The 24,082-nt window shown below is 53.7% G+C and overlaps 1 protein-coding gene across 1 annotated transcript in view; it reads left to right on the top strand.

Annotated features, from left to right (window-relative positions):
- Window positions 1-24,082, top strand: part of MGMT (O-6-methylguanine-DNA methyltransferase) — a 276,406-nt gene that overhangs the window by 83,103 nt on the left and 169,221 nt on the right. The gene's annotated exons all lie outside the window — the stretch shown is intronic.

The following is a 24,082-nucleotide window of genomic DNA, read 5'->3' as shown; positions in this document are numbered from 1 at the left end:
CAGTGACTGGAGCTGCACGGATCCGAAGCCAGGAGCCAGGTGCTTCTTCCAGGTCTCCCACATGGGTGCAGGGGCCCAAGGACTTGGGCCTTCTTCTGCTTTCCCAGGCCACAGCAGAGAGCTAGATTGGTAGAGTAGCTGCTGGGACTCGAACTGGCACGCATATCGGATGCCAGTGCTGCAGGTGGAGGATTAACCTGCACCCACAGAGCTGGCCCCTAAACATTTTTTTATCAGATTTATTTATCTGAGAGGCAGAGTTACAGAGAGAAAGAGGTCTTCCACCCACTGGTTCACTCCCCCAGATGGCCGCAATGGCTGGAGCTGTGCCAATCTGAAGCCAGGAGCTGCTTCTGGGTCTCCCACACGGGTGCAGGGGCCCAAGGACTTGGGCCATCTTGTGCTTTCCCAGGCAACAGCAGAGAGCTGGATCAGAAGTGGAGCAGCCAGGACTTGAACCGGCACCCACATAGGATGCTGGCACTGCAGTCAGCGGCTTTATCTGCTACACCACAGCCCAGCCCTACTAAACATTTTTAAGTCTGGGTTTTCAAAAATTTGCTTCATTTTTAAAGGCCTGTGGGATGTGGTTGTGCTGTAGTCTTACTTTAACAGTGTCTGGTGTTGAGCACTCTGTGTGTGTGTGTGTGTGTGCATGCGTGTACACGTGCTGTTGCTGGGCTACAGCAGGCGTCCTCGGTGAACCTGGCACATAATGTCCTCAACAAACTTGCTTGCTGGCCTCCCTCCCTGTAGCTTCTGCTCTGGTCACAACTCTCCTTTGCTGTAGTTTTGTGTAGGAAATGAGGTGTTTCTCCCTGAGTGATTCTGTGAACCTAAGGCAGCGTCCACTCTGCATTTCTCCGGCCCCTCAGTTCTTCGACGTTTGACCAGGATCCCTGTGCTCTTTGGTCCTTACACCGCGTGGCTGGCTGAGACGGTGCTGTGGGCTGGGTGGGAATGCTGTCTCCGGGGGGCTTCCTGAGGCTTGAGCCCCGGCTCCACACTTACCACTGCTAGCTGATGAGTCGCTTGATGCCACTCTGCCTCCGTTTCCCCAGGGATCAAATAGGGATCCCAGCAGCATCTACCACATGGGAGTGCTGAAGGATCGACTCGGCTAACTGGGAAACCCCGAGTACAACGCCCAGCCTGCGGTCTGCACTCGGTAAATGTTAGCAGACGGGACCGCCGCCATTTCACTCCTGTCTCCCCAGGAGCGCCTGGGGGCTTCTGCTGGCTCCCCCATGCCTGCTGCACACACACAGGCATCTCCTTAGATGGCCTCCTCCTTGGAAAGACCCCCTTCCATGTGCAGGCTGGATTTGGGGACCCTGTCTAAAAGTTCCTCCAGTCTACCAGGGGTCACCATTTTTTTTTTAATGTTTTCCATTTGAGAGGCAGAGTCACAGAGGAAGAGACAGAGGTCTTGTATCCGCTGGCTCACTCCCCAAATGGCCACAGCAGCCAGAATGGAGTCGATCTGAGGCCAGGAGCCTCTCCCAGGTCTCCCACGTGGTTGCAGCTTGGGCCATTCTCTACTGCCCTCCCAGGCACATCAGCAGGGAGCTGGATTGGAAGTGGAGCAGCCAGGACACAAACCAGTGCCCGTTTGGGATGCTGGTGCTGCAGACAGAAGCTAGACCTACGCCATGGTGCCTGCCCTGGAGGTCACGTTTCACGACCACCATCTGCTTCCCGGTTATCTTCTCGTCTGGCTCTCTAAGGGCGGGGGCCAGGTCTGTCCTTTCCGACTGCTTGGTGCTGGTCACCGCCCCTAGCACAGGGGGCTCCTACGCAGTCTGTTGAAGACTCGAGAAGCGAAGGGCTAGGGACCAGAGTATCCTTGCTCTTCATGGTGTCGGCTCTGTGTTCTCTTGGGCACAAGAAAGCTTTTCAGTGACTTTGGCCGTGGACTGTGCTGGTATGGGAGTGCTGAGTCGCTGTCTGATCCAATTGTGATGACACAGCATTTCCCCATTGTCTCTGTGTCCACCCCGTTCCCCGTTCCCCTTGTGAGCACCTGCGGCTGCTGGCCTGTGTCCCCCTCCCCCCATGTCCATGTGTTGAAGTCCTGATCCTCGGTGCATCAGAGTGTGACTGTTTGGGGCTGGGGAGTTTAAAGACAAGGTGAACGTGGAGTCCTTGGGGTGGACCCCATCCCATCTGTGGGTGTCCTCTGAGAGGAGAGTCCTCAGATGGCCTTGCCAGCCCCCCGGCTCCAGCATCAGGGGCAAGCCTGGGCGGCCCTGGCAGACTCAGGAGCACGTCTCAGTGAGTGATGGGTGCTGCTGCATCGTTTTCTCATCACCATGGAGACTCGCGGCTGATGAAGGTCGTGGTCCTCCCCGGGGTCCCCTTCCTGCACACGACCACTGCTAGCAAAGTCTGGATGGTGAGTCCATGAGAAGTTAGGGCAGCGCGATGGAGGCATTTCGTAGATGCTAGAAAAGCTGAGTTTGAGAAAGCATCTGGTTTTTCTTTTAAAAAATTATTTTAATGGCAAAGGGACAGAGACGGAAAGACAACAGGAAAATCTTCCATCCTCTGGTTCGCTCCCTAAATGCCCACAACAGCCAGAGCTGGACCCAGCGTAAGCCAGGAGCTCCATTCTGAACCCCCACGTAGGTGGCAGGGACAGCCCTTGAGCCGTCATCTGCTGCTTCCCAGGCACGTTGGCAAGGAGCTGGGTCAGAAGCCGATAGCCAGGACTCAACCTAGCGCCTGGTGGGATGCCAGCGTCCTAAGCCGTGGCGTAATCTGCACCATCAGGCCAGCCCAGCATCTGCTTCTAAACCCAGACCAAGCCGCAGATCGGAGGCACCTGAGGTGAGCACTGTGCGTCCTGCGGTGTGTGCTCGCTGCTTTCCCTGGGGGCCCAGTGAGGCTGGTGTCCCCACCGCTAGACTGAGCCCGCCCTCCCTGGTGGGGGTGGGGGCTGATGATGTGTCGTGTTCGTGATCCCTGCACCCCAGACAGCGTTCCTGCAACCTCTGTCTGGTGTCCCCATCTGACCTTTTTTAATCATGCTCCCTGGAGTTGGGAAGGCCTTTGCCTCCAGAAAGTTCATGGAAAATGCGCATCTTCAAAAACCTGCAAGGTGCCGTGGCTCAATAGGCTAATCCTCCGCCTTGCGGCACCGGCACACGGGGTTCTAGTCCCGGTCGGGGCACCGGATTCTGTCCCGGTTGCCCCTCTTCCAGGCCAGCTCTCTGCTGTGGCCAGGGAGTGCAGTGGAGGATGGCCCAAGTGCTTGGGCCCTGCACCCTATGGGAGACCAGGAGGAGGTACCTGGCTCCTGCCATCGGATCAGCGTGGTGCGCTGGCCGCAGCGGCCATTGGAGGGTGAACCAACAGCAAAGGAAGACCTTTCTCTCTCTCACTATCCACTCCGCAAGGCGGAGGATTAGCCTGTTAAGCCACGGTGCTGGCCGGATTTCAAGAGATTTTGTGCCAAAATAAACTTCTCACTGTGTGTTCCATGAACTTCCTGAAGTACCCTTGCACACCTGTGTCACCTTCTCCCTTTTCAGGATGATAACAGATTGTAAAACATCCCCTCCACCACCTTATTATCCTAGCAGAAAACCGGGAGAACCGTGGCGGAGGCGCCCGTCTGGGCCCCGACTCCCCGGTGGCATCTGGCCCTGTAGTCTCTTGGCTGGGACTCCCTTGCTCTTGGCTGGGACCTCTCCACACCTGTCTCTGACCGTGGGCCTCCCGTCTGCTGCTGGTGAGGATGTAGGGTCTCTCCCGGTGTGGTCTGCCTTAGCAGCATCTTCAGGTGCTCTACCGTGAGGCTGTGGACTTTATGTTGCCATATGTGTTTCTTCCACAGTGGGATCTGCCTCCTATCCTGTCCTGTAACCTTGAGCACGGCACACAAATGTACTCACTAATGGGTTTAGTAAATGTTAATTAGGTAATTGGTGTTTTCCGTGATTTAGATTAAGCAGAAGTCTCTGAATTTTTGCATAGGCATTAAAAAGTGTTTTAGTGATAATTGGAAGTTGGTTGCAGGTCTTTAGATGAAATAGGGACACATAATTTTTCCTAATTACAATAATGAGTTATCAGCCCGTAGAATCTAAAAATTCCCCCACAACGCAATACTGGAGTGTATTATTAGATTTAGGGAGTGAGGGTGCCTCAGTGCATTGTACATGCCTTTTTAGAAGAACTGAACTAATCTGTATGTTTCTGAACAGAGCACATATTCCAATACTGGTCTGCATGTATGAGATCACATGTGGTGGACTGGTCATCTGTGTACTTAGGATGTAAGGGTGTGTTGGATGAATGTGCGTTATAGAACTGCCCGTTGGGTGGACGTCTCCGTGGAACAGAGGGTCAGCAGGGTGGACGTGCCTGTGCAGTAGTGGGTGTGCTTCCCTCATCTTGCGTGTTCTTGAGCTTCGCTTACCCACACCACAGGAAGAGGCTTCTTGGTCAGCCTGCTACCATGTGTGGAAGCAGACAGCCAAGGCTTCATGCATGTTAGCCGTGTGCGAGAGGAGACAGCCAGGGCTTCACACGTGTCAGGTAGACATGTGGGAGGAGAGGGGCAGGGCTTCACGCGTGTCAGCCATGTGTGGGAGGAGACAGCAGGGGCTTCACCCATATCGGGTAGACATGTGTGGGAGGAGACAGAGCTTCATGCTTGTCAGCCATGTGTGGGAGGAGACAGCCCCGGCTGCACACCTGTCAGGCAGGGGAGCAACAGGGGATTTTCAGGACTTGGGCTTCAGTCTTTCTAAAATTGCAGCCTGACCGCTGTTGAGAGATGGCTGTGTGGAGATCTGACATGTTGGTGATAGGCTGTGATGGCATTGAACGGGGTCCTTCCTGGGCCGTCCATCTGCACACACTGCCTGCTCTCAGTAGACGTAAGTGCAGGCAGCCACGAGCCAAGCAAGGGGTCACGGTGCGTGGGGAGGTCCACAGTGTTTCTGCTGTGTGCCGTGGTTGCCGATGAGAGGTGGAACATATCAGGACTCCGTGGCCTTTCCCCAGGATCTCGGTGTCCGTGACAGGGTGCACAGTGTGGCCCCTGCGGTGCACGGTCTCTGGCCTGCAGGGAATGTGGCCACTTCCCCAGGTTGGCAAGTTGCTCGTTTTCCCTTCCAGACGGCAGTGGTGGCTTTCTCCCGTTGACCCTCTTTCCTCGAGGCAGGAAATCCTCTTTCCGTGTGGCTTCCATGGAAGTCGTCTCTGGCTTGTCAGCCGTTGCTGCCCGTGGCCGGGCACTGGTCGGGGCCTCTGCTTTACTACCGGTGCCTTCGGCTTAGCCTTCGCTCCTCTGTGAGTGCAGTGGATTGGGTAGAGTGGCGGAATGCTCTGGCCGCTTCTCGTGTTCGCTGCACCTCCCCGGGCCCCACTGCGCTCCCCGCCACCCTGTGGGAGCCCTCGTTCTGGTCACCAGCCCTGCCCTTCTGCTCTGGGCGTGGTGGGTGCCGATCTCCCTGCATGGTGTCCACAGTGAGCGCATTCGGAGTGGGGTCTAGCTGAGCGGTATCCATCTGCAGAGGCTTTGTGCACGCCGTGAGGTGAGGCCCCGGTTCTCCCCCAATGTTTGCATCTGTAGGTTGTACGTGCTGCCTCGTTTACCTTATTATCTTGTTTACCCACGTCGGTAGCCCTCCTTAGGTGAATGGCTTCCTTGTTAACAAACTTGATGAAGACACTGTGACACGTTGAGTCTGCTCGGGCCACACACTTACCTGTGTACTGCACTGCTAATGTTTGTTCAGGTTTGCTTCTCTCAAATACTTAGGAAGACAGAATAATTGAATGTATCTAGGCTTCTTGCTTTCCCCTGCAATCCCATAAGATCTTTGAAGCTAGAACTCATGTGGGCCCTTAAGGGATTTAGAGGAATTAGGTGTGTGTGAGTGTGGAAACGGCTGCCATGGTGAAGAAATTGAGTCCTTCAGTAGTTCTCCATTCCCAATGATGATGGGAAGAGACGCCCGCTCCAGCCCCACATGCCCAGGCATTCCTGACCATCCGGGGATTTCTTGGTGTCCGCACTTGGTCCTTGTTCCCCTTTCCGTGTTCTCCTTTGCCACTGTAAGGGAAGTGGTGGGGCCAGTTCTGTCGCCTTGATGGGTCATTAAATTGTCACTGCTGAGAGATGGATGTGGCTTATAGAGTATGTTGTGCCATACATCATCGCGGTCATCAGGAATGTTTCAGAAAACCGAGAAAGAGTAAATTCTTTGAAATTTATGATAGAAATTAGCAATTTTATGAGGTCCTGGTCAGAAAAAAACCCACAAACTTTTAAAATCTTTATCAAAATGTGCATCTTTGTTCTTGAGGTCCGCGCTGTGTTCATTTGTCTTGGAAAGGACACGATGTTAGCGGCGTGTGCGTGCGGCCGGGGGCCGGGGCCGTGCTCGTCCCGCGTGGCGCGGAGGGCTGATGGCGGGAAGATTTACCGTGCATCTCCTCGGCCGTCATTCCCCTAAGTATTAATTTTAACTCCACTAATAAGAAGCTGAACAAAAGTGGAATTATGAGTTCAGTAGTATTCTATGAAAGGTCAGTTGTTAAAAAGGCAGAGGCTGACATTCTGGGAGAAAGGTGCCTTCATTAATCATCCTGCGAGGCGAGCACCGGCCCTTCCTGACCGGTGCCGACCACGAGCCTCCCGAGCTCAACTTCCAGGGCCTGACCGGCAAGTTTCTGCATAAAAACAAGGACTGTGTAGAGAGACGTGGAGATGGCCCGAGCAGTTGCTCTCACAGTTGGAGTGTTTGCTAGAAAGTCTTAACCCTGTCTGCCTTGGTGTTTGGGACGAGGAGAAACACCTGTTCATCGTGCAGGTGCATTGTCATGCAAGCCTATGGTGGCCCCGGCTCCCGTGTCATACATACAGTGATGTATGTGTATAATATAACGCACACCTTTGCCGTAGCACAAGGCAGTGTAATGCATTTCTAAGTAGGCGAGTGGGCATCTCCTGCGTGTGTTGTCTACAAATATTGATGAGGTTTCTCGTGTCTTTTGTTCTCTGTATTAATGGCACAGGTGGTTCTGCATCTTCACCCCGCTCTGCAGGAGCAGCCGTGGTCTCGTTTGCGTCCTTGTGTGCATCCCCACATCTAGGGCAGCAGGGCCTACTGTGTACCTGGAGTCCAGTCGGGCATTCCGTGTTGACTGCGCGGAGTGTTTCATGTGTGCTGGCAGTGCGGTGTTAAGGTTCACACACACGCGTGTAAATTATTAAGCAGTTAGGGGGTGGCACATTCATCAGCTGAGCGTCTTGGGCTGTGGCCTGGTGACAGATGATTTTCATTCGGCCATTAAAGTGCGGCATTGTTGCAGCTGAAGTCCCGCGTGGGTCCCTTTGTCTCAGCTGCTGCTTCAGAATTCCGTGCGAGCCGTCCGAGACCAGCTCCCACGACCGAGCCGGTGGTCTCTGAAGCGGGTGGTTTTGACGGTCTTCTCTGAGGTGGACGTTCGTGAATCGTCTGTTTCTTCTCTGGAATATGTGTAGGTGGGGCTGTGGGGTCCCTTAGTCATCCACCGGGTGCCTCAGTGTCCAAAAATCCAGGAGCCTCGGCCGGCGCTGTGCCATAGTAGGTTAGGCATCTGCCTGTGGCGCCGGCATCCCATATGGGCGCTGGTTCGTGTCCCAGCCACTCCTCTTCCAATCCAGTCTCTGCTATGGCCTGGGAAAGCAGTGGAAAATGGTCCAAGTCCTTGGACCCCTGCACCCACATGGGAGACCCAGAAGAAGCTCCTGGCTCCTGGCTTCAGATTGGCCCAGCTCCAGCCATTGTGGACATGTGGGAGTGAACCAGTGGATGGAAGATCTCTCTTTCTCTGTGTCTCCCTCTCTCTCTGTAACTCTACCTTTCAAGTAAATAAATAAATCTTAAAAAAATTCAGATGCCTCACACGCCAGGATTCTCTCACTAGCTAATCCCATGGTGCCAAGCTTTCCCTACTATGCTGCAAGTTACTACTTTATTTTTTTTAAAGCAATCCTTTTTTTAAGATTTTTTTTTTCAAAGGTAGAGTTAGAGCTCTTTCAGCTGTTGGCTCACTTCCCAAGTGGCTTCTATATCCGGGGCGGGGCTAGGCCAGGCCGAAGCCAGGAGTATGGAGTTCCATCCAGGTCTCCATGTAGCTGCAGGAGCCCAAACACTCGGGCCCATCCTCCACTGTTTCCCAGGCATGTTAGCAGAGAGCTGGATGGGAAGTGGAGCAGCCGGAACTAGAGCAGTGTCCATGTAGGGTGCCAGCATTCTAGGTGGCGTAACCCACTGTGCCACAGTGCCCGTTCCAGTTACTCCTTCCAGGTGAGTCCAGGCTGAGTCACAAAGGTGAGGACCCTCGGTGTTAGCTCTGTCAGTGCAGACAGAGATGGAGTGAGTCTGGGTGCAGGTGGTGGAAGTGAAAGGGGAGGGCACAGCTGGAAGAAGCCCCCTCCCCCCACGTCCAACTGTCTGCGACCCTGACTTGGCCTGTTCTGCCTTCAGCCTCTGCTTCCTTGGAGCCACTGCCTGCTGCCGCGGACGGTGGTCACATTGCTTTTTCAGGCCCAGAAACTCGGAAGTTAAACAGTTTGCCGAGTGGCAGACATGGGCCTCGTGGCTGTGTCTTGGGGCTGGCATCGTGGTGCAGCATGGCATCCCATATGCATGCCTGCCGGTTCCTGTCCTGGCTGCTCCACTTCTGATCCAGCTCCTTGCTGATGGCCTGGGAAAAGCAGCAGCAGGTGACCCGAGTGCTTGAGCCCCTACACCCGCATGGGAGACCCGGCAGAAGCTCCTGGCCTCAGGTTGGCCCAACGGTGGCTGTTGCAGCCGTCTGGGGAGTGAACCAGCAGGTGGAAGACCTCTATCTCTCCTTCTGTATAACTCTACCTGTCAAATAAATCTTAAAAGGTGGCGTGTCCGTGAGGATGCAGAACAGCCCTCGTGCGTGGAGGAGGGTTTGGTTCGGTTTTGCCCAGCTGAAGTTTGCTGGCGTCTCCCAAGAGCGTAAACTGCTACGTCTGCAGTGTTGGGGCCCTCATTCCTTGTCGCCATAATTTTTGCTTAATGGCTGTTTGTGCTACATTGCCCAGGTCCATGGGTTGCTTAACATAAATGATTACATTTGCTTATGATTAAAAACTTCCTCCATTAGAAGTCCAGCACCCAGGACTTGGAAATGATTTGTTGTTAAGGCTTTATAGTTCATTAGCCACGCCGTCGCCACCACAGAGGCATTGTGTAAGAGTTAGGAACACTGGTAATGAGCTGTGTAATGCGGACCCGCGCACGAAACCTAACAGCAGACCGAGGCTTCCAGCAGCAGCTTAGCACACAGATAAAAGGCTGGCAGGACGCACACGGGCAGCGGCCGAGGGTGCGCGGCTCTCGCTCGCCGGTGGTGGACGGACAAAGCAGTTTATGGCTAGAGCAAGTCTTGTTGTAAAAAATTATATCTCATTCATGACCAAAATCCTTCAGAACACTCTGCCGCCGTTCCCCTCTGAACCCTGCAGCTTTAAGTCCATGCATCTTGGAAGTCTCTTGATGGAGTGTTGAGAGAAAGCCCTCCCTCTGTGTGCGGGCCCCGCTTGCGCCTTGTTGGTAACACCACCTGTCCAGGAGGGGAGCCCCCGGCCCTGGTTTTCTGTGTACAGAAGTGTGGGTGGTCCTGTGGCTTATCAGAGAACAGCTAGCAGAGAGAACCTCGTGATAATATGATAGGGGTCTTTGAGACGGAACCAAAGTTCTTTTTATTTTTTAGTGATTGACTTATTTGAAAGAATCACAGAGGAAGAGAGAGATCTTCCATCTGCTGGTTCACTCCCCAAATGGCCACAACAGCCAGGCCAAAGCCAGGAGTTAGGAGCTCCATCTGGGTCTCCACGTGGGTGGCGGAGGCCCAGGGACTTGGGCACTCTCCTGCTTTTCCAGGCGCATTAGCAGGGAGCTGGATCTGAAGTAGAGCAGCTGGGACTCAAACTGGCACCCATACAGGATGTCAGCATTGCAGATGGCAGCTTACCCCACTGCTCCACAACACTGGCCCCAGACCTAAAGTTCTTAATCCTGGGGGCACTGACATTGTGGCATAGCAGGTAAAGCCACCGCCTGTGACGCTAGTACCCCGTGTGGGTGCTGATTCAAGTCCTGGCTGCCCTGCCCCAGCTCCCTGCTTAATGTGCCTGGGAAAGCAGCGGAAGGTGGCCCAAGTGCTTGGGCCCCTGACACTAGGAAGCTCCTGGCTTCAGCTTGGCCCAGCCCCGGACTCTGCAGCCAGCTGGGGAGTGAACCAGCAGATGGAAGATCCCTGTGTGCGCGCGCGTGTGTGTGTGTGTGTGTGTCTCCGTCTCTTCCACTTTCAAATCAAATCTTAAGAATTCCTGATCTTTTTTTTTTTTTTTTTTTTTGACAGGCAGAGTGGACAGTGAGAGAGAGAGATAGAGAGAAAGGTCTTCCTTTTGCCGTTGGTTCACCCTCCAATGGCCGCCGCGGTAGCGCGCTGCGGCCGGCGCACTGCGCTGATCCGAAGGCAGGAGCCAGGTGCTTATCCTGGTCTCCCATGGGGTGCAGAGCCCAAGCACTTGGGCCATCCTCCACTGCACTCCCTGGCCACAGCAGAGAGCTGGCCTGGAAGAGGGGCAACTGGGACAGGATCGGTGCCCCGACCGGGACTAGAACCCGGTGTGCCGGCGCCGCAAGGCGGAGGATTAGCCTAGTGAGCCGCAGCGCCGGCCAGAATTCCAGATCTGGAGAGCAGTGGCTGTGGAGTGCCCGGGTGTCAGTGTTCCCGGGGGCAGTGGTGGATTGTGGGAATTGCTCGGGGCAGAGACTGGCTGCTGGGGGAGAGGCCCGGAGCCTGGTGTTCAAGGAGGCAGGACCACGCCGCCGCCGCGGCCCCTGCAGCATCCTCACCCAGTGACTGTTCACATCCTCCGTGTTCCTGGGGAAAGGAAGGAGCGATGGAGAGCGTGGGTGCCCTGGCTCAGGACGGGCCCTCTGGCAGTGCCGCGTGTGGCCTGTGTGAACGCGGTGCTCATGTTGGGACGTGTGGCTGGCTGCCACTCTGATGGGCGAGTTGGGCTCGCTCTCATCCCGAGGAGCGTCCCTGGTCACGCTGGGCCCTGTGGCTCCCTCATCGCTGTGACCTCAGGAGCCTCTTTGAGTCCCCTACATCATGTGCTCTTTAGGACTTTGGTCTCGCTCGTGATTTTAGAAACCCTTCTCACTCTGGTAAGACATGCTTTCACCCGAGTGTCGTGGAGATTGGCGTCGTCGATGGTAAGAGTTGGCTGGCTGGGGACAGCCAGGGTCCGGTGCTGCCAGCCTTGGTCTTTGTGCGCAAGCCAAGGTCACACAGCAGAGGGTGCTGCTTGGGAGACGGGAGTTCTGTCATTCATGGGTTGCTAATTTTTTGAGTACTGTGATACAATTAAGTATACTTAACCTTACAATTACCCAGAGCTTGATTGAATCCGTACTTGGCAGCCCCTTCTGGTTCTTACAGGGCCTCGGTTTGATCGTTAGGAGGACAAATCGTCCTTGTGCCTTGGGGAGTGGGCCGTTCCAGTGGTTTAAATGCCCAGTAATTGAGGACTTCTCCGCTCTGGCTGTGCGCGTGGTGTGTCCAGAGGAAGGTGACCTCCTGACCCTCGGCCTGTCCTCGCTGTGCCTCTCTTGGAGATGGCGGACGTGGTGAGACAGGGTTGAGCGGCCTGGGGATGGACACAGATGCGGCCGTGCGGTGAGCCGGTCAGATGGGAGCACGCGTTCTGACCCTGGCCCGCACTCCTAATGTGTCTGAAGATGATTTCCTTCTCCACCCCCCGCTTCCCCCGCGTTCCTGTGGGATCGCTGCCACCTCTCTCCCAGTGCCCCCTCTGTCACCACCCTGTCTCTGCCTCTTTCCCACTCTGCCCTGCTGCACCACCCACATATCCCCATCCCCAGGAGGTGTCTCCCTTGGGCACCGGCCTCAGATTCCGCCGCAGATGATCACATTTCTAGAAAGATGGAGAGCCCAGAGCCACGCGGAGCATCCTGCTGCCCCGTGGAGGCAGAAAGAGCAGCTCCAGGGCAGGCGGGGAACCCAGGAAGTGCCGGGGTGGGCAGGGGTGGGCAGAGCGGACACCTGGCCCCTTGGTGGCGACCTCTGCTGCACCCAGGGCATGCAGAGCAGTTGTCGGCAACAAGAGGATCGAGACTCCACAGTGTGGTGCGGGCTCCTCGTGCGTCTGGAATTTAAAGAATTATGGGTACCTTGAGCTCCTGACAGGTAAAAGGCAGTAAAAAAAAATAGTGAAAGCCACAGCCTACCCTCTGAGCTGATCTACAAGGCTATGAAAGCATCACTTTGAATAATATGCCGTAGATATGTTAGGAAAACGTAACACTGGTGTGTGGGCTCTCGGCCTCTTTGATGAGCGTCGTAATATATCTTATTGAGTGATGGATGTGCCGCCATGTGTTTCAACTGCTTGTGTCTTGTGGGTGAAGGAAAAATATATTAAAAAGGAATGTAAAACAGAAATCTGGGAGTTGTTACTCTCAGCTATAATTTCTTGTTCCTTTGGATGTGGTAGACGTGTTACTAATTATACAGTGTGTGAGCGTGCACCTGTATCAGGTGCCACTCATAAAGAGTAGAAAATTCTGACTTCTCAGCTTCTGCCCCAACCCTGATGGTGTGTAAACGTGGCATGGGAATGAGAACCCTGGGCAGCCCCGTCTCTCCTGGGATTTATGGTCTAAGGTGAGGCCCCTGGATACCTGGAGGATTGAGTGTTAGCTGCAGTAGTTCATTTTGTGGTCACCACACAGAAGGCCCCTGTGGTGAGGGTATCCAGGGCCCACTTGGGTGGGGAGATGGAGAGCTGGGGTGAGAGGGGAGGGAAAGGCCTGGGGTGAATGGGAGCACCCGGCGCAGGGGGGCTCGGACCCCTGTGTGCACAAGAGTAGTGAAGGTGTAGGTTCTGGGCGCTGCTGCTCGTGGCCTCCGCTGCAACCAACTGCCTCCCCCCATCTGGACTCGGCAGGGCTGCCTGCAAGCTGCCGGGCCCTGTGGCTTCAGGAGCCCCTGTCTCCTCCTGGCTCGATGCCCCCTGTGAGGACGGCGCCCACTGCTCCCAAGTCCTTTCCCAGACACCTTCAGTCTCGCTGGCTGGTCCCCGTCTTCAGCAGCCCATCCTTGTCCAGGGGTGGACGTAGCACAGATGGACAGGTGGCCACAATGCCCTGTCCTTCCGGTGCACACACCCCTTACACCGTGGTTCCGACCTCATGTCTGTGCCGGGGTCCCCAGACCATGCGCCCCCATGCTCGTAGGTGAGGACTCGCATTGCTCAGCCTGTGTTTGGACCCCGGCTGTGACTTGTTACAGCGGAAGGCTGAGCAGGGGAAGGGTGCACCCCGGGGAGCCAGGCGTGAGCTCCCCACCTCCTCTCCTAGGAGGGTCGTGAAGGATGAACTTGATTCTGCCAGCAGCGTGTTGTGGCCATACCTGCCAAGTGTTGCCAATACCAGGAAGCTCCTTAGGGACCCAACACCCAGGGCTCCTATCCGGGGCCGGGCTGGTAGGTGCCTGTGCACTCCAGACCCCCGGGGAAGCAGGTTGCAGCAGTAACCCGTGTCTCATCCAGCTGAGAGGCAAGGACTCACGGGGGGTGGTTGGAGCCCTCCCTACGCCCAAGGGCCCAGGTGCCCACCGCAAACCTGCCGGCGGTGCCTGCCTCTCTAAGGACTAACCATTTCATGTCTGCTTGAAGCCGGGCTGGCGACTGGGCCTGCTCAGTGGAACGTGGCTGCCACAGCACTGGGAGGCGTCAAGCCTCAGCCTCGAGAGGTTTGCAGATTTCACGTCGCGGGGATCCCAAGACTGTCGTGGGAAGACGCGGTGCTGGCCGCCTTGAGGGCGACGGCGCACGTCGGAGGAGGGGCCCAGCGTCGTAGCACCACCTGTCTGAGCTCGTGGGAAGCCACGAGCAGCAGCCCTCACCCGCCAGCGCTCCATCTCCTCTGTCCTGAGTGGGTGAGTGGCACCTGTCTCCACGGTGACTGCCTCGTCCTGTCCAGAAGCAGCACCCCTGTTTGCTGTAGGGGTGACGGCCGTGCCCTGTGCTCCCAGTGCAGCCCCAAGCTCCCCATGGGGTGACAGAGGTGAATGCTTAGTTGCGCATACAGGCCCATTGCAATGCACTGTTGTCGCGTCCAGACTGGAAACAGCGTGAAGGGCGAGGTGGCCTCCAGACCACTTAGCTGGGAGCTGGGTAAATCGGGGGCTGCGGGGTGTTGGGGCCGGCCGTCTCCTGCTCTGCCTGTTGGTGGATGCTGGGGCCGCCCCTCTGGCACAACTTCAATTCCTTGTTCCCCGTCACTCGCCCAGGGATGGGACCTTTGGCACCCCATATCAGGAGTCGTGTGGTGGGCTGGGTAGCATTCGGCACGCGTCCTGCCCCAGCTGTAAAATGGGCCTCGCGTTCCTTTCATCACTGTTGTGTGAAGATAAGCTAAAGACTGTGTGCGCAAAGAAACTGAGCAGCTACAAAAATCCAGCCACTGTTAGAAATTCTCCCAAGACAGAAGGCGAAGCCCCCTGCCGGCTGACAGTGTTCGGGTGACGTCTCCCGAGAAGACCTGGGTCCTTCAGAAAACTGCTCGCGTGCTCAGCTGCTGTTCTCCGTGAGGGTCATGCCTGCCTCGTCCTCTGTTGGGCGTTTGTCCATCTCATCAGGTGCCTCCCTGGAGCATGCTCCGAGAAGGCCCCAGGACGTTGCCACTCTCGGCCCCGGGCAGGAACTGGGGAACGGGGGCCTCTGGGCGGCAGGGGCCCCGTGTAGGGGGCACCTGGACCGAGTGACAAGTGAGCCAGGCGGCCGTGTTGGACACCCAGCTGCCTGGGTGTCGGACGGCACCACCACACTTCGTGTCCTGGAAGCCCGTATGGGCGCCCTGGCTCCAGGCGGCTGCAGTGCAGTCGGGCATCTGAGGTCTAGGAATCTGGGGGAAGGGAACGAGGGGCTTCATCTGCCTGTGCATTGACACGGATGCCTTTCCCTGCGCGTCAGCCGCCTCTGACCCTGCGGCCCCCACCTTGTGACCATCCCGTGGCTGTCAAAATAGCTCCCTGATCTGAGGCTGTGGCCTGTGGGTCCTCAGACGGCAGCTCCCTGCCATCACAGGCCCTGGGGATGGGCCTCTCTGAATAGCGGGGGGCTCTGCTGCCCCCACGCACTGGGAGCCCAGGAGAGCTCCCGAGAACGAGCCATCTCCCTGCAAAGACGCAGAAGGTGGAAGGTGTTTGGGGTGTCAGGCACCCCAAGAGTAGATTAGCAGGCCTGCCCCCAGTCGGAGAGCGGGCAAGTGGCAACCATATTGAAGGGAGGAAAAAAAAATCTCCTGGTGTCTGGATACAGTATCTTAGCGGTAATAAAAGCACCGCTACGGATTTAGTGGTGCAGGAGCTTTAACTGTAATGCTGTGGAATGGCGGGTTATTTTGTGTTCAAGAGCTACATTTATCACAAAAATGATGATATACAAATCACTTCCATATCACAAAATGTTCTTGGTCAAAATTGGCTTGAGGCAAGTGATATCTTCGGGTAAACAGTATATGAAGACCATATCTTAAAATGATAGATCACCTAATTTTGTTCTGACAGAGGTTTTTGCCGCAACAAACATCTGTCATTGAAATACCAATTCAGAGATATGGAAGCCCAATTGTAGAGGTTTTCTCGGATTTGTCACTCCTAACTTAAGAAAGCTACTGTTCCACATCGCAGCTTTTGTAAGATATTAGGCACTGTTCCGCTCGCAGCCACCTTAAAACAAAATAAACAGTTTAGAGAAATGTCCTCGCACGTTCCACGCAAAGCTGCCACCTGGAAACCCAGGAGCCGGCAAGGGTCTGGGGAGCGACGTGGTTTTCATGTGTGGATGTCGTATCCGGGTGGCTTTCATTTGAGGCTTGGGACCTTGGTCTCTGCAGAGCTGAAACCTGCCATTGTGTCCGGCGGGCCTGGCTCCTTCCCAGCCGTGTCTTTGCTTTTCTCTTTAAAAGGCCCCGATGATGTTATTCCCAAGATTTGAAGCACCCTGGGAGGCTGCCCCGCCTGCGCAGCAGGCTCACGTCTTGGGACAATAGTGATGTCAGGGGCCTTTGGGGTCTCTTGTTCTTGGCTTGGCTCCTTGTCGGGGAGGTGTCGCTCAGGGAGGCCTGCACAGGGACGGATGCCTTGGGCCTTCAGAGGCAGGGGATGGAGTCGCACGTTTCTGCAGAGGGCACTGGAGAGCTGCCACTGCTCCATTTCAGGTTGAGAAAAATTGATCTTGATCCAAAACTTGGTTGTCAGATAGTTGAGAAAGAACAATGGAATTCCTGAGATTGCTTGGGAAGACATTGTGAAAACTTGTCTTTGCTGACCAGTGCTTACAGCAAGTTTAAAAGAAAGGAGTGAAGTCTCTTTTACATCTCCAGTTACTGTGGGACCTCCTGCGATGGCTTCATCGAGCCACTCCATCTCGCAGCTCCCTGGGCACCCCTGCCTTCCTGTTGAACCCTCCACCCGATGCCACCTGCTGTGCCTGGCCAGTTCTCTGGGAGCTACTGCAGCTCTGTCCAACCCACTTCATGTTGTGAATCGGAGTAGGTCCCTGGAGCTCGGGTTTTTGGAGTACTGTAGCCATTTCTTTATAAGATCGGAGCAGCATTTCCAGGTCACATTCCACACTGGGTGTTTGTGCTCCGTCAGGATGGTACGAGGCAGGCCTTGGTGGTGTGGCCCTCCTCTCCCTCTGAGGGAGGATACGATGGGCTTCAGAGTCTGGCTGTCAGACCCACCCCACGCCCTGCCCCTCCATGGCTTTGGCGAGCATGGTAGGGGTTCTCTGAGCTGTGAGCTCGCGTCCTAATGTGGGATCCTTGCACTTGCCTGGAGGTTCTGATATGGTGATGGCTGTGACGCTTGTGCCCATGGGTGCCTGAGATAAGCTTCCTGACTGCTGGTGACGACAGCGGTGGCAAGAAGAGTCACCTTCATCCTGGTTGGTGGCCCGTGGAAGCCGTCCCTTGGGATCCTGGCAACAGGAGGACCGTGAGTTGGGGACAAGCCATCCACTTTGGAGTGGAAGAGGCGTTCAGGTAGCACTCCTCGGCTTCCCGTCCTCGTGTCCTTGCCTGCCTGTGGTGGGAGGGGACAGGTGCAACTGGAGATGGGGGAGTGTCCCGGGGGTGCTGATGCAGACGGCCAGGGGCCCCCGGTCTACCTGTTGGTAACAGGGCCGTGGGTGTCCTTATGGCGGTGGCCACTGTTGGGGCGGGGGCGGCGGGGGGAGCAGGCTGCAGAGCTTTTGTGCAAACATTGGTGCCTTTCCCTGTGATTCTGGGAGGAGAATTTCAATTCTCTCTGTGGCCCAAACGTCACTCTTGGTGACAAAGTGTAGGCTGATCAGAAAGCTGCCACATGTCTTCTGCCCCTTTGAAGGGGACACTTCTCCACTTCTGTCGACCAGGTTACTTTTGTGGCCCTTGGAGCCACACCACCCTCCAGATACCCACACATCTGAGAGTGCTTCAAGCAGGTCACGAAAAGTGCTATTTAAACAAGTTTGTTATGGTGCGGAACTTTCTTCCGGTCTGTGCAGTTGTTCCGTAACGGGCTGTCCATGACCTTGGGACGTACTGCCGTGCGCACCTGCTGCAGGTGCCCCACAGGCGCTCCCCTGACTTTACAGTTGTCCCATGGAACACAGGTTGAGTATTCCTCACTCAAAATGCTTGGGACCAGAAGTGTGTTGAATTTGGTTACTTGTTTTCGGACTTTGGAATATGTGCAGGGGCATAAAGAGAGATCTTGGGCGAGGCTCCCCAGCCCCAACGTGAAGTTCAGGTGTGTTTAAGGTACACCTTCTGTGTGGCTCCTGGAGGCACCATTAGGCGTTGATCTCGGTGTGCTTCCTGTTCCGTGGGACCCTCCTGTGAGGTCAGGGCTGGACTTTTCTGCTCAGGGCACCACGTTGACACTCATAAGTTCTGGATTTTTGGAGCATTTGCGTGTGGGTTTTTGGGTTAGGGATCCTCAGCTTGAAATCAAAATATTCTAAATAGTGCAGGACCCACAGGTCTTGAGTAGGTGATTTCCCAGCGTTTTCTGGGTGTGGAGTTTCCCACTTGCAGTATTTGTGGGGTCCATCGGGTGCCCACAGACAGCCCAGGGTGTTCCTCTGAGGTCCACGGCTTTGGTGTGGGCAGGTGGCTCCAGGGCTGCCCACCCATGCCTCCAGCCATGGTCGGGGTCCACAGGATGTGCATAACCTTCTGGGAGTCAGGGTGGGTGCTGGCCAGCTCTGTGTACCGGGTTATTTTGTGAAATACTGTAGTGAGCTGATCAGAACTGGTGATCCTGATGAAGTGAAATAAAAAATACTGCGGTGAAAATTATTTTAGTGCTACATAATGAGTTCTGTTTTTCATATCTGGCAGATATTACCTCCTGAATCTAATCTACAGTGCTGAGAATTATGCCATTTTTTATGATTTGTTTAATTTTGACTGAAAAAAATTGACTATTCATCGATTCTTGACCTGCGAGTATTGAGGAAAAAATTTAGTTAATAAGAATTTTCATGAGGTGTAAATTTAAATGTATGAGGATTCTGCCCATCCTGTAACACTGTAGACATTAATTTAAAAATTCTATAAGAGCCTGGGGGCCTGGGGTGTCTGAGGAACTGGAAGTGGATACAGTTATGGTTGTTAACTGGTAGACAGGGCCTGTTGGGGTGACACGGGGATGTTTTTGTGTTTGTGTGACGTCCTTGGATGTCTGTGGCTGAGCATAATCGGAGTTAAAAACATTTTTTTATAATCTCTTTGCCTGTGCAGTGGTATCAGGGTCCTTAAACGCACCACGTCGGAAAGCAGGGCCTGCTGAGCGCGTGCCACGCACACTCTAGAAAGTTCTTCTGGGCTCCCTGTATTTGCTGTCCGAAGGGGATTTTAACGAATTCATAAAAAATGAAGGATCCTAATATTGAAGCTGGAGAATGTGAGTGAATGACACATTCTTTACACACCTCAACTGTCAACATTTCTAATCAAATCACCCAGCCCTCTTACTACTTAAATGATACAGGCAGTATTTCCTGTAATAAACACCCCTAAGTCTAATGAGAGGCCCTCGGGCAACTTCAAATGTATGAATTCATTATAATCGAACAGCATAATCTCGGGGCAGAGATGCCTGCTACCCAGTCTCTCAACTCCACAGCTTGGGTGTTTTATGAAAAATGTTATACATTTTGTTTACAACGTGTGACTGCTGTTGAAGTATTGTGTGTTCCTGTAGTACATGGACAGGGCTGCGTAATGGAGGGAAATCGAGGAGGCAATCTTTCATTTTGTTCTTGTATGAAAAATTCAAAAGACTGAAAACTCACCCAGAGAAATTTTGCAAGCATATTATTTTCCAATGTTTCGATCAATTTGTCTGTCAGCCATGCTGAGAGGTGGAAGGGGCCGGCAAAAGCAATTTAGCTTGTGAGGTCCAAAACAGGAATGTTTTAGGGAGCCTTGTCACATGTTATTTCTTTATATTAGAACCGCCATGTGTTTTATTTGCTGGTCATATTATGAAGAGAAATTGATATCAATCATCTAAGTAAGCTATGAATATCTGATATAAATATGACTTTTATATGCACACATCAGAACAAAACATAAATTAACCTCTTAATGCATGCGAGAGCCTTCAGTGTGACCACTGGCCCTCTGTTCTGGATTTTTCCGTTTAACAATTCGTGGTGCATTTTAATTGACTGCACCCAAGTGGTGCTCTGTGGAGCATCTTGCGCGTGAGCGGTGCTGACCCTGCCGGGGTTTAATTAAGGTGTAATCTTCGCACCATCGGTGCGTCTGGGATTGGGTCATATCCAAACCATGCTGCCTTTTGTAGGAACGGGACAGGTATGGGGGTTCTAGACCAAAGCCTTTGATTTAGCTTGTGCTAACAGTTTTGGTGGGCACTCGTTAAGATCAAGTTATGCTAGTAGCTCGTTGGAAGGTGAGCATACAACTCCAGTGCAACGGCTGGAATCCCTAAGCCTGTGGTTATGCCGTGTAGCCCATTGCTTCTGCTTCAGGTATGAACAGGTAAGGTTATGTCTCTCGGAAACGGGATCCGTGGGCGTGGGGAGCACCTGGTGTATCGTCCTGGTCAGCCAGCCAGAAACCTCCCCGTGCGGCAGCCCCTCCCGGAGGTCCTGGGTGTGTCTTCCACGCGTGGGGCTCACATGATGTGTTGCTCCCTGTGAGCTTGCTTGGCTCTCTGCTGCTCCAGAGTGGGAGCTGTGCGTGCTGACAGATGGCCATCGGGTGTGACAGCAAAATCGGAAATCCCTCCAGCTCCTGTGGACATTCGACACTAAATTGTGTTCACCTGGGAAATTAGGAAGATTTTTGGGAGTGCAGACTGCGGGGCCGCTGTCTCCTGCTTCCAGTGACTGCCTCGGTCTCATCTGTCTGTTTAGACCCAAATGACGCTCCAACAGCTCTCGGATATCCAGTAAGCCCCTGTAATGACGTAGTCTGCCCAGGACTTCTCTTGGTTCTATCTGAGCCCTTGGTTTTTTGCTGGAGCCGTTCCCGGCACAGTTAATTCTAAACATCCTTATGGCAACACCTTGGTGTTCTTGTACAGATCTATGTAGAGTGAATTCTGAGAAGTATTTAAAATTTACATCTTTTCAAATTGGCCATTTTAAGTTTTGTTTGTATTTTTACTTGAAATACTCTTATACTTGTTGGTCATCTGTGTTTACTTGGTAAAATGATTATTTTTCTGTCCGGTGATTTTCTTGATTTGTGAGAACTTTTTACATATTACATAAGGGTCATTTCTATTTTCATTTCATCTATAAACTTATTTTTAAGATTTTGGTGTATACAGTTTTTTTAAGCTTTGAAATAATTTTAGATCTACAGAAAAATTAAAGTGGTATGGAGAGTTGTAGTATACCTGTCCCCCAGTTACCCTGAATTAAAACAGCTTATGGGGGCCGGCACTGTGGTACAGTGGGTTAACGCCCTGGGCTGAAGCACCGGCATCCCATATGGGCACTGGTTCGAGACCCGGCTGCTCCACTTATGATCCAGCTCTCTGCTGTGGTCTGGGAAAGCAGTAGAAGATGGCCCAGGTCCTCAGGCCCCTGCACCCATGTGGGAGACCCAGAAGAAGCTCCTGGCTTCGGATTGGCACAGCTCCAGCCGTTGCAGCCAATTGGGGAGTGAATCTTCGGATAAAAGACCTCTCTCTTCTCTCTCTCTCTCTGCCTCTCCTCTCTCTCTCTCTGTGTAACTCTGACTTTTGAATAAATAAATAAATCTTTTAAAAAACAAAAACAAAGCTGCTGTCAGCGGGGAGCATTTGTCAGAGCTAAGGAGCTCGAGCTGCAGGGTCGTCCCAGCTCTCCCCGCCGTCGCCTCGTCCCGTGTCCACACAGAGGGCTTTCGCTTCTGCAAGGTTGTTTAGTTGCTGTTGTTAACCAGCCATGCTTATTTTCAGTTCTCTTTTTGGTTTTGATTTTTGCGTTTTCATCTTTGATTTAGAGAAATGTCTTATTTTTAAGGTGTTTTGAACCCATCTTTTTTTATCCAGATGCTTCACCACATTCTCCAGTATGGATTGAATCACTCAGCCTGTCAGTTTCAAACATTTATGCAAAGACAAGAAAACCTGCTTGCTGACTTGTAGTTTATTATTTAATCTTTGACCTTATTTTTCTCCCTAGTGTGGTTTTTTAAAGTATAACATCTAAGTTATTTAGTATTAAAATCCTAAGTAAAATGATTTTGTCATTTTGATCATGGATTTTGTGAACAATTCAGTCATTTTGAAGGAATCGGAGACCTAATCCAACACTGTATGAAGATACTTCCAAAGGTCCATGGGAAAATGGAATTAAAAGTTTATTTTAGTGTGAAATTTTCGTAGTCCATGCATAGTTATTTCATTATAAAAATTTTCCATGAACTTCTTGAAAACCTCCGTGTGTTTCATTTTCTGGTGGAACACCGGGGCAAAGTGACCCGCTGACCCTGCAGCTAAGCAGGGCCCCCTGAAGGGTAGGGCTGGCTGCCGGCGTGGCCCGAGCCTCGTGGGGACACTGCTGTCTGCCTTCAGAGGAGCTCACAGGGGGAGTTTTTGGCAACTGCTTAGCTCTGCCTGTAGCCTTGGCCACTTTGGGTGGCGGGCACTTTAAAAGACCTCTAAAGATAGTAAATAATGCTTTCTTGCAGGGGGAAGAGGGTCGTATAGGATCATGTTAGCTTTGAGAAAAGCCGCAGGTCTGAGGCCTGGCCCGTGCCAGGACAGTGCTTCCTGGTTGTAGAAGACAGGCCGTGCACTGACCTATGACAAGTGCACGTTCTGTGTTGTGCTGTCTAACGAGAAAGCTTGGGAAACTTGGGAGACCTGAGTAACTGGGCCGTCCGTGCACGTGTGGCTTTACATCACACTTCAGCAACGAGTTTTGCCTCTCGGCTCAGGCACGTCAGGCTATGACCGGGAGCGGTCGGTGAACTTGCGAGGTTGTCCTGTGTACGACCCCAGTGACAGGTCGCCTTCTCCTTGGTAGAATTTATGTAAAGATGGCTCATCATTGAAGCAGTTCAGAGGCTTTTCACCCTCAGGGATGGATGCTTGTCCAGCTGTTAAGATGCCTATTAAGAAGCCCCTGTCCCATATCAGGACACCCAGGTGTGGTTCCTGGCTCTGGCTCCCGGTTCCAGCTCCCTGCCAGTGGGGACCCTCAGAGACAGCTGCAATGGCCCAGTAGTTGGGTTCCTGCCATCCTCTGGCCAGCACTGGCTGTTGTGAGTGGAGTGAACCAACAGAGGGGGTGCGGGCTCGCTGCCTCTTCCCCCATCACCACCCATCCACTCTGTTTCTCCCTCCTTCCTCCCTGCTTCCCCCTTCCTGCCTCCCAAATCAATAAAAGCCATTCTTCTTCCCTCTTCTTGCCCGTGCTGTGGCTGTTACTGTAGATAATTTGAAGTCTCCGCTGTTTCATCTCGGAGTGGGTCTCCCCCAGGGAGATCCCGTTTGGGCCCTGTAAACCTCTCGGTGCTGCTGACGGTGGTGGTGGTTGGTGAAGCATGGCACGACTGGAACGCCGGCAGCTCTGGTCCCTGAGAAGCCGACCCCGTCTGGGCTCCTGTTCCGCTGCCCTGCTCTGCTGGGTTGATGTGAGAGCCAGGTGAGGCCAAGAGGAAGGGAAAACAATGGCTGCTGTTGGAGTCTGAGTTGTGGAACCCATTGTGGAACCTCAGAAGTGGAGCTCGGGCACGGCATGGTAGTGCAGTTGGGCTAAGCCGCTGCCTGCAGTGCCGGCATCCCATGTGGGTGCCAGGTTCAAGTCCTGGCTGCTCCACTTCTGATCCAACTCTGCTATGGCCTGGGAAAGCAGTGGAAGATGGCCCAGGTGCTTGAGCACACGTATCTCTGGGAGACTTGGAAGAAGCTGCTGGCTTTGGATCAGCCCAGGTCCAGCCATTGCGGCCATTTGGGGAGTGAACCAGTGGACCTTTCTGTCTCTCCCTCTCTCTGTAGCTCTGCCTCTCAAAAAAAAAAAAAGCATTTCAGTGAGCACCGCAGTAACCCACCACTCCCTCCTGGGTAGCTGTCCCGGCACTGCAGCCGCATGACCGCTCCCCCTGGGGCCAGCAGGGGCAGAGTCCCGGGCAGTGGGTCTCCCCGGCCCACCTCCGCCTCTTGGAGCTCTCAGATCGAGGTCTGTGAGACTGGACCTGCTGTTCCCAGATGCCCACACGTGGGCGTTTCTCCCAGGCCTTGAACTGAAATCTCGCCCTCATCTTTTGCAAGGGGCTTTGGGGCAGTTTTGTTTTGGGCTGTGGCGTGATTCTCAGTGGAGTGCCCGTGTCTGGAAGGAGAAGCTACAGAGTGCGTCTTGGCTGGTTCCTTGAGTTTGGTGGCTTCCATATTGTGTAAGACCCGTCTCTGAGAAGTGCTCTGGCAGTGCAGGGGTCAGAGTGGAGAGTGCAGGCCAACATGGGCTCACGAGCGAGCTCCATGATTGCAG

Source organism: Lepus europaeus, chromosome 17, assembly GCF_033115175.1.
Source record: "Lepus europaeus isolate LE1 chromosome 17, mLepTim1.pri, whole genome shotgun sequence".
Lineage (NCBI taxonomy): Eukaryota > Metazoa > Chordata > Mammalia > Lagomorpha > Leporidae > Lepus > Lepus europaeus.
The sequence above is the reverse complement of the archived record's forward strand: the minus strand, read 5'-3'. Positions and strand labels throughout refer to the sequence as shown.